The 9,990-nt window shown below is 36.1% G+C and overlaps 1 long non-coding RNA gene across 1 annotated transcript in view; it reads left to right on the top strand.

The window, feature by feature from the left end:
- Nucleotides 1-6,298: 6,298 nt before the first annotated feature.
- LOC145665909 (uncharacterized) overlaps nt 6,299-9,990 on the top strand; it is a 473,463-nt gene continuing 469,771 nt past the window's right edge. The window contains exon 1 of the long non-coding RNA XR_014127679.1: nt 6,299-6,644. This is a non-coding gene — a long non-coding RNA (uncharacterized LOC145665909). The remainder of the gene's footprint in view (nt 6,645-9,990) is intronic.

The following is a 9,990-nucleotide window of genomic DNA, read 5'->3' as shown; positions in this document are numbered from 1 at the left end:
ATTGAATTTTAAAACACAAAACAAAGGCAAATGGCAAAACGCAAGACAAAGTTAGAGATAGTATTTTTTATGTAGATCACCATTCCAAAAGTAACTGCCATCTCCTTTTACATTTGCCTAGGAGCTGGTTAATCTATCATTTACATGCAAGGAAACTCGCTTCTTTGCTGATTGCATATTCTAAAGTAGAGCTAGGGAATTACTTCGGGGATAAACGATCTTCTCGCTTCAGATCGTTACAAATCCCAAAGGACTCAGACAACTGTCTTTTTATTCGCACCTTGCACCTTACTTTAGTCACTAAAGACTCACTTTCACCAGCCTTACGATATTCCCAATACTTTTGCTCAATCTCATTTCTTCCAGAGGTTGCTCCAGGAACCAATTTTAAAGAGATTGATTCAAAAACATTCATATATCAATATTTAAATCAATGGGTGAGGACAAGTTACTAATTTCACGTGCATTATATTTTTTCTATGTTGGATATAAAAATATGAAACTTGTTATATGAAAATTTCTTACTAGATAGTATACGAATCCGTCAATTATTTTAAGCAACTAATAGAGTAATATACAGTTTTTGACTAAGTACACTTAGCATATAAGCCGTGGAGGGTTGATTACCGTCTGCCACATTGATATGAAAGTGAAATATTGGTTACGACTAATCCCAGTATCTCCGGAACATTTGACACAATGGGATAGACCTTGGTAGCTCGTGGAGGCTAGGAGTGAATTTTGTTCCAAGAAGATATTATATACCTTAACTATTTCTTCTCAACCATCATCGCTGGTCTGGTGGTTAAATGTCGGGTTCGATTCCCATCGGGAGAGCATTGAACGCTCTACAATACTTCGAATCCCACTTTAACTATATGATTTGTCCTTAACAGCCTCGCTACTCAATACGTGCGTAAAAATCAATAAAAATCAAATATATAAGGTAAAGGGAAAAATGTCAAATGACGTAGAAAAAGTTAGAAATAAATCCACGACTGCTTCAATTTTACGAAGATGCCAAAAGAGACTCGCAGGATCTTTGGGCAACCCAGAAACCTAGAGAACTACTTGCAAACATCCTATCATGTAAAGATCTTTGTTGCATGCTGAGTCAATCTCTGTTTGAATAATACAAGACCTGCTTTAAACCTTGTAACTCACACACGTTCTCACACTGGTGCGCACTCTCACTCACGCATTAGGTGTCACCTCTAAAGCCTCGAGCTGTCCTCTTAAATTACGTTTTCATTACATTTTAGATAAGTTGTAGAACACTAACTTCAAAACATGGTGAAGAAGACTTACGATAGACTATAAGCTCGGCGAACGTTGGTAAAAAGATAAGGCAAAGACTGAAAGAACGGTGTTAGCAAGAATGAACTTCTAGGAAGGATGAGAATAGCATGGGCTTATCGGGAAATCATAAAAGTGTGAGTGTATTGCAAAATGACAGAAAATGCTCTGTTTTATCAACTTTCTTGTAACATCTGTGTTACTAGCATAATAAGTCTTCATTGACACCTGATATTGTGTCCGTTTATTTGCTACTACTATCGTTAATAAATAACATCAACGTTAACAGCCATGTTAATGCATTAAGTGTGTCCATGGACAATCTTTCGAGTAGTAAGACTAAATTATTCTCACAGTATACATAATTATATCATATCTAACATCATGAAATTTGTTAAAATATTGTACTCTCTCATACACATAATGCATATGCATATTAATAATCATCACACATACTATTTCGGAGACTAGACGTTTATTTTATGGAACGTATTTTAGAGTATGATACAATGGTTAGATTTCCCAGATACTATTAAAAGTTACAAGAGCTGCAATATTAAAATTTACACATATTAAGAATCGTGATATGCTAAATTAAATGTTCTACGAATGAAGCATTTGCAAAGGAATCCTCTTGTATACCAGATCTATAAATCTAATGATACATATTCATCTTCTTCTCAGTTTCATACAGTAAACTGGATATTTTATTGGTACTAAACAAGGATAATCTAAAATTATGCAAAATAATAGCCTATATATTTGGCTTATATACTGTAAAGAGATTTTGAGTTGAGTTGATTTTGGGTTTAACGTCCCGTTCAGCAGCGAGGCTATATGAGACGTGGACCTACTGATTAACGTGGAATCCGAATCACATGAGCTCCCGCCGGGAATCGAACCCGGGCCTCCCACGCCAAAGGCGCGTACGGTAACCGCTTAGCCACGGAGGAGCTTAAAGAGATTTTGCTTCGAACACTTATTTTCATTAGCTTCAATACAAAATTCAAACCAAGGATGCCATAAAATAGAGGATCTGCCTATACGACAGAATCGTGAAGCTATACCTCACAGTTTAGCTCCCTCTCCCCCTGTGCCTGCTCCGCCCACTAAGATTGCAATGTTTTGAACCGACATTCATGACGGAAACGAGAGTAGCCAATCAGACATGCCGATGATCGATTGTTTTTTTGGAATTATTGAATTAATAAGATGAAAATAGATATAGCTAGATACTATATTTTATAACATCCTTGAATCAAACGTTTTATCTTTCGAAATAATACAGAAATAAAAACAACGAAATGGCATTAAATTTATGTATGGAATTTCGTGCCAACATTCAGCAAGCATCAAGGGTGCCGACAATTCCACTCAGTATATTTGGCTAAGTCTAGGTAACAATTAAAGATAGTATCTAACAAGCTATGTAATTACTAAAACAAACTGTAACGGATGTATACGGTCCGTTACAATCTTTTCACTGTAACAAGTGAGGTATTCTAAAAGCCCAAATATATTTCAATACGTGCATTAAAAATGTTTGGTATTTACCAGTGAAATACAAAATAATATTAAAATTTAAGTGAAGAATAAAGCGGGGTTGCGCCGTCCTCCCACTTCCAGAAAATACCTGTGGCGTCCTCCACTTTCTAAAAAAATATAATGGAGAAAGATAGGCACGGGGGGCGGTATCACGTCATGCGTCCCCCTACCTTTTCAGTTCAACTTTTACCTCAAAAACTAAGTATTGAATAAAAGAAAATATTTTATGAAAAAACGTACTTCAGTATTATGGACATTCGTTCAGTATTTCAGTATTTTGTAAATACAATGCGCAATTTTGCATATAAACAATGCAATACAAAAGAATAACACATTAGAATGGCAAATTATTTTTACTATGTTTTCAGTAGTATTATTGATCCATAGAAACGTATAAAAAAGTTACACTTTAAAATATATGGGTTAAACGTTTTTGAATAACGGACTTTAAAAAAACTTTTCTCATCACTGACACCTATCTAAAGAGATTTCTCGTTTAACTCTTCTGAAAATAGTAGATTCTCTCCATTAAACGCAAATCGTAAAATGCGTTGCCTACAAGACAAGATTGAGATTGTCTTGGTACGAAAAGTAATCTTGAAAGTGATGTCCTGTCTTGGAAAGCGTATTTGCCTTTTTTTATTGGAAAAGTTCTACCATGTCTTGTATCTCGTCACGACAATTCTGTCGCGGAAACTCTAATCGAAGGTTTCATGATTATTTTGTTTTTTTCAGACTCTTCTTTTAATTAAATGATGTAAAAATCCAGAATAGTACATGGGAAGAAGGCATCCAAAGAGGAAAAAAATAGATTGTAACAAGGAACACTGACATAAAACCCAAGAAAAGGCTAATGGGAGCATGTGTTGTATGGAACATGGTGTTGTGTAGGTGTGAGGAGTGAATCTTTGGCGAAGAGGAATACAGAGAACAGAAACCTTCGAAATGTAGTGCTATAGAAGGATGTTGAAAATTAGATTAGTTGATATGGTATCAAATAAAAAGTATTGGAGATGGTAACAGGAAAAACTTGAGAATTCTTCGGAAAAGAGATGCAATGATTGGATACATTATGAGACACGAAAGAATCATTCTAGTATCTATTATCTATTATCTATCAGATGAAAGAAATACCTGGCGGAAGGCCGCGATGGAAATATATTGACCAAATAATACAAAAAATAGTGAAGTAAAAGCACGGAATGATGAAAATTGTCTTTGGATAGGGAAGAGTGGAAAGCTAAGCCTAATCAATCGAAGAATTCTTAACCTGACTTAAAGACTTCATTTTATTTTATTTTATTTATTATTCTTATTTTTGTAAACTAGAGACTTATTTCAATAGCTTTCTAGTGTAATATATAAATATTAAACAAATTTCATGGGAATTACATATACATTTGCATTACATGAAACCAGTGGCGTATTTAAGAGGCTATCGGGCTCAAGTCCACCCCCCTCAAAATAAATTTATTAGGTTTTCGCATTCCACGTACAACAATAATTCTTCTTACCCAGGGCTGGATTAACTCATCTGGGGGTCCGAGGCTAGAAAAAAACACGTACCCCCTGCTGACTTCACCTAATACATTTTTGTGAAAGTAGAGTAGGAAAGTTAAGGGAATATGTTCCATATTTTTGATCATATTTAGTTTTATGATGATGATTGTATTTTCTTATAGATAGCCAATTAAGATTTTGATCAGAGTGGAGGCCCCTGCTCACCTGGAGGCTATTGCCCCCTAAGCCCCCCTTCATCCGGCACTGTTCTTACCATTTCTAAGAATTTCATTGAGTTTCCACTTTGTTATGATCTTTGTTCAGAAATAATACTGTATTTGTCAAATTGCATTCCATGTAGGAAATGTGTGCTTTTTTCCTTTCTTTCGTCCATTCTACCCTCCTGTTCTTTTTCTTACAAGGGAAGAGAGGCAGAATATATATCGAAGTGGAACATGGTTTATAAACCAATCGAAGATACTAATGACGCCTATGACGCCTGTTATAAAAAAAATTCAGAATGCATATACTTTGCGAGTTATATGAATATACAGGGTGTCCAGAAAATCCGTTTCCACTCCTAGAAATCGCAAATGATGAGACAGGTGACAAAACAGGAAAACATGTGTTTGATCATTTTAAAAGTGACAACGTATCAAAGCAAAAAGTGTTGTTAGGGCCACCCGCAGGATCTCAGGCGGAGTCCAACTAAAAAATTGCAAAAGGTAACGGGGTCAAGTAGCATATCGTTGGAAACCTGTTGGGAAATGAAAGAAGACGGAACAAGTCTCGACTCTCTAAAACTACCCTGTGCAAAATGGCCTCCGTTCAAAATGTCAGCAAAAACGTCATTGTAAAGTATATGACCACCTGCAAAAAACCTGAAACGGTGAGACGCATGTCAAAACGACCTAGGTTGAAGACCTAAAAATTGCCTAAAAAGGACCTCTAAAAAAGACCTAAAGATATCTTTAAAAAAAGGACCTAAAAACTGGAAAAAAAGGACGTAAAAATAAGGCCCAAATTAATTAAAATTACACATTTAATGAATATAATGCTCAAGAAATACAAGCTTCTGGTAGGTTAACGGCCTGTCCTTCTTCCACAAACTAAAGTACAAACTAAAATAAGAAAACTTCCTCACTTTACCCCCTTGCTCGAGGAAATTTTTACGTCTCCTTATCTGCCTTGTGATTGTTGCACATCTGGTCTTACCAGTCCAGTCGTTGAAGAATGTCTTATCTTTTGAATTTTGTTTACTAAAGAAAATATGTTTAAGAGGTGGTTGTGATTCGAGTTAATGTCCAGTAAATTTCTTGTCGTAAGATGAAGTGCAAAAAAAAAAAAAAAAAAAAAAAAAAAAAAAAAAAAAAAAGACGTTAAGACCTATGAATATGAAAAGCTTAAAAAAAAATAAACAAAAAACACCGAAAAAAGGCAAAAAAGGACAAATAAAATCCACTATTTTCTGGCCTACAATGACCCAAAATGAACATATGTTATGTTGAGTCTCATCTTCGGGCACTCGTAAAAAAAGAGGATTTTTCCTCAACTTCCGGGCCCTATTTATTTATATGGACTTGTAGTGGATATCCGTACACTACAAGTCCATATAAACAGTATTAACTTATGGTAGTGCATATCCGTAAAAGGCTATAGAATAGGAAATATATGAATTTGCATCAAACATTTGTTTACATTTTTAGCACAAGAGAATAGAAAAAAGTGTATATAGGACAAGATCGTCAACGTTAAATGAAAGATCTGGAACACAACAACAGCTGACAATATTTTGTTTGACGCAAATAACATCAAAATCATTTCTCTTCACAAAATCACTAACGCGAGACAGTTGTGACAGACAAAACAGAAGTGTATGAGCTGGCAACACTACCGAGAAACTTTTCTACAAAGATAGTTGGGTGGTGTTTCATGGAACACATCCGCGCAAGCAAGTGGAAGCTACAGGTGCTGATCTGTTCAAACAGTTGAATATCTTGGTGCGTGATTTCACGGGAACCCACATCGTGTTTCCTACGAAAACCAATACGCGACGTCCTAGAATTTTATGTAATTCATATTTGTTTTTTGTTATAAAACAAATCGCGAGTTTAAATTGTGGATTTTTGTTAATAAATTATTCACAATGAATTAAAAAAGTTAATTCTTGACAGCATTAGTTCGAAGGTTTTGATTAAGTGATTAGATGTGATTAATTTGCTTGATTTAGACTGTGAAGAAAAACTATTTTAGCCGATTTTTAAGTTCGTGTCCAGTTCATTTGTTAGCTGTTTCCGGAAAAGGTAAGTTTGTTGCAAATGTAACAAATCTCTTTGTGATTACGTTTGCTATTACTCTGTTTAGTCGTATTTTGCGCTAGTTCGAAAACAAAGCTTCAAAATTACAAACTTCTTATTTTGTATTTACCCGGGGAGAATATTTGTAGTACCGATACATTCCCCTTAGGATTCTGAATTTTGAATTTATTGTCGGATTTATATTTAAATAATAATAAAAATCTATGGGAAGTCAAAACGTTACTGCAGGGGCCGCGGTGCTCAGTGGTAGAGCTTTCACCTCTGGCGCTTGGGGTCCCGGGTTCGATCCCAGCTCCCGCCAAATGAACTTTGTGGTGGACAAACACCGCGTGCGTGGGTTTTCTCGGGGTTCTCCCGTTTCCTCCCACTTTTTTATGCCACCATTTCATTCATTTCTCATAATCACCGTCTCCTTTGGCATAGTCGTGGGACGTAAAACTCAAAGATTTCATTTCATTTCATTTCAAAATATTACTATATATGTATGGACTGTTATTCATTATTACGGAATAGTGAACAAATCAAAAAGTGAAAGCTAAATTTGTACTAAAATTACTTTATGTTCATAATTTAGCGTAGTGAAAGAAGATTTTTGATGCTTCAAGCAACTTCAAATATCTATACAGTTTTTTTTTTTTTTTTTTTTTTTTTTTTCATGTAGCGTCTCGGTTTAGTAGCAAGGTTATATGACGTCTAAACATATATATTACGGTGAAATCCAACCACCGTCATCCTTTCAAATTCCAACGCTTTTCGACCGGAAATTGAACCCCGTATCCAGTATGCTAAAGACCCGCGCGTGGTAACTAGTAGGCCAGCGGAAAGGCCCACGTTGATTTTCAGAAGTTAAAGTTAGTGCTCGTTCGGTGATAAATAAAGCATTTCCCTAATTTATATTGGATCGTGATTTCAATTCTCGGGGAGGTTGGCACTAACTTCAGCCTTTGGTTCGCGGTGGTTCAGTTGTACAGCGTTCACCCCTGGTGCATGGAGTATTTGGTTCGGTCCCAGCTTGCGCCAAATGGGCTTTGTGGTGGACAAATACCGTGTTGGAGGTTTTCTCGGAGTTCTCTCGTTTTCCTCCCATTATTCATTTCACCATAGCATTCAGTTTTCATAATCATCGATTCCTTTAGCCTGGTCAGAGTAAACGTAAGACGTAAAACAGAAAAATTTCATTTCAACTTCCGCTTTTCTCTTGTTTATTTTATTGACGTGTTATCGTTAGGTATCACCTCACAATCATTTAATAGTAATAAATAATTGAATCAATTCCCGATAGCATATGGTCATCCAGCTTGCTGTTAGTTAGCTGCTGTATGGTTATCACATCCACTATCATATGGCCATTATTTGTCGGTTTCTAACTCTAATTTCATCTCTTAGTTCATAAATTTTTCAGATACCCCACAATACCGGTTCAGTAGACTTCTTAATACGGAAAATGTAAAGAAGTCCATCAACTCATTGAAATGAAACAATAAAATGAGGGCAAATTTAATGACTTCGATATCGTCATCGTTAAAATATAGCATTCTCGTCCGTGTTGCATGAGTTCAAGATTCGACTCTAGTTTTTATCTCATGCGCTTCAAATCCCAGCATATTTTATAGCTATAACTTCTCTTCTGAGAGAGAACCCTGAAACTGAAAAAGCGCCACAATGAAAAACTAATGATTTTCAACAGAGTTAGTAAAATTGAAGAATGGAAGAAATTCTGTGACAAAAGGTGAATTTTCTTCGAGACTTGGGGGCTGATTCTTCTCTGGACTTTAAATATTTGAACTGTTATTTTCTTTAGCATGGAAATACTGGATAATTTGCCTAGACTAAAAAAAAAAAATAAAATAAAATAAAAAGTCCTCAAGTGTCCTGTATTACTTCCAATCAAGGACTGAATGTTCCTATGTTGAAAATTTAAAAAAAAAAAATCTACAAGTAGTGTGCATTGGCCTTCTTAAAAACCTAAACCATTGGAAATATGTTTGAAACTTCCTTAAGTGCCACCGAGGTGATACTAATAAGACAGAATTAGGATTAGGGATTAGATTTCTGGGCTTTCAGCATCTATGAACATGTTAGCCCGTCGCACAAATGAATGATGATGTCCCTTGGCAATCACACTGCCCGCGGAACATGGGCACCGATTTCTCCGTAATTTTGTTTTTGGGGGGGGGGGCATTCAGATGCAGAGGGTATATATATGTGAGGATTTTAAGACAAATTGCATCCAAATTATGCCAAATATTGTATATTTATTATTAAAATTTGGGGGCCACATGAGCTTTGGGGGCCCGGGCCCGCCAGGATCAGTCCCTTGCCGCGGAATGATAGTGGAAAAAAGGTATGGGTAAGGAAAGAAGCTGTTAGGTACTATCCCGACACTTGCCCGGTGTGAATGAGGAAAATCCAGAGAAAACCTCACTAAGATTATCCGTCCTGAAAGAGCTGTTACACCTTTTCAATCGAGTCTTCACCGGGAATCGAACCCGGGACTGCTCACACAAAAGGAGGGAGTGTCAGCGACTACGGTACACGAGGACACACTATTAATGAAACAAAAGATTATATAAACGAAGAAAGTTTTTATATGAAACTGTAATGTTGAAAGTGCTAACACACAAAACTTGTAGCAATAACATCATTCTAGTTCTAGTAAAAATAAATACCGCAGCAAATCGAATTGATGTGTTTCTCGTTTACATTTTAGACAATGTTTATTTTTTTTTAGATTGCTTCAACAATAATTGAAACGAGTGTAAGCGAGCACCCACTATTCATCTCAAAATACATTTCTGTATCTGTTTTGTTCGTCTGTCTGGTAGTTGAACGATAACTCTCGTATAATATATCCAATTTTAATGAAACCAAGCATGTGCCTTTGTAAAAACTTTGGAAACTAGTATATTGCGTGGTATTGTAATCTATCGTTCCATGTTACAAATTTTGCGCATATGCAAACTAACTACCTAACTCTATATAACAGTAGCGTACGCAGGAATTTATTTCGGGAGGGTCCAAACCCAATATGACGGTTTTTTATATTAAAATTCCCAAAATTACCCCTTCGGAGGGGGGTCCGGACCCTCAGGACGTCTCTGCTCTATGGTCTATGGAGCCCATTGGTTTAATGCCAGTTTCAGAAAAGCTTTCCATTGACTTCTGTTCTTAGACAATTTGATCCAGTTTCTACTTTGTGTTCCAATTTCTGCGATATTCATCTTAATGTTGTCCTTCCATCTGCGCCAAGGTCTTCCTAATGGTCGTTTACCAATTGGATTTTCAGTTAAAAATTTGAAAGCGTTCCTACTGTCTTCCATTCTGGGCACAT

This window comes from Thermobia domestica, chromosome 1 (genome assembly GCF_964235325.1).
Source record: "Thermobia domestica chromosome 1, izTheDome1.hap1.1, whole genome shotgun sequence".
Lineage (NCBI taxonomy): Eukaryota > Metazoa > Arthropoda > Insecta > Zygentoma > Lepismatidae > Thermobia > Thermobia domestica.
This window is presented reverse-complemented; position numbering and strand designations above follow the sequence as displayed.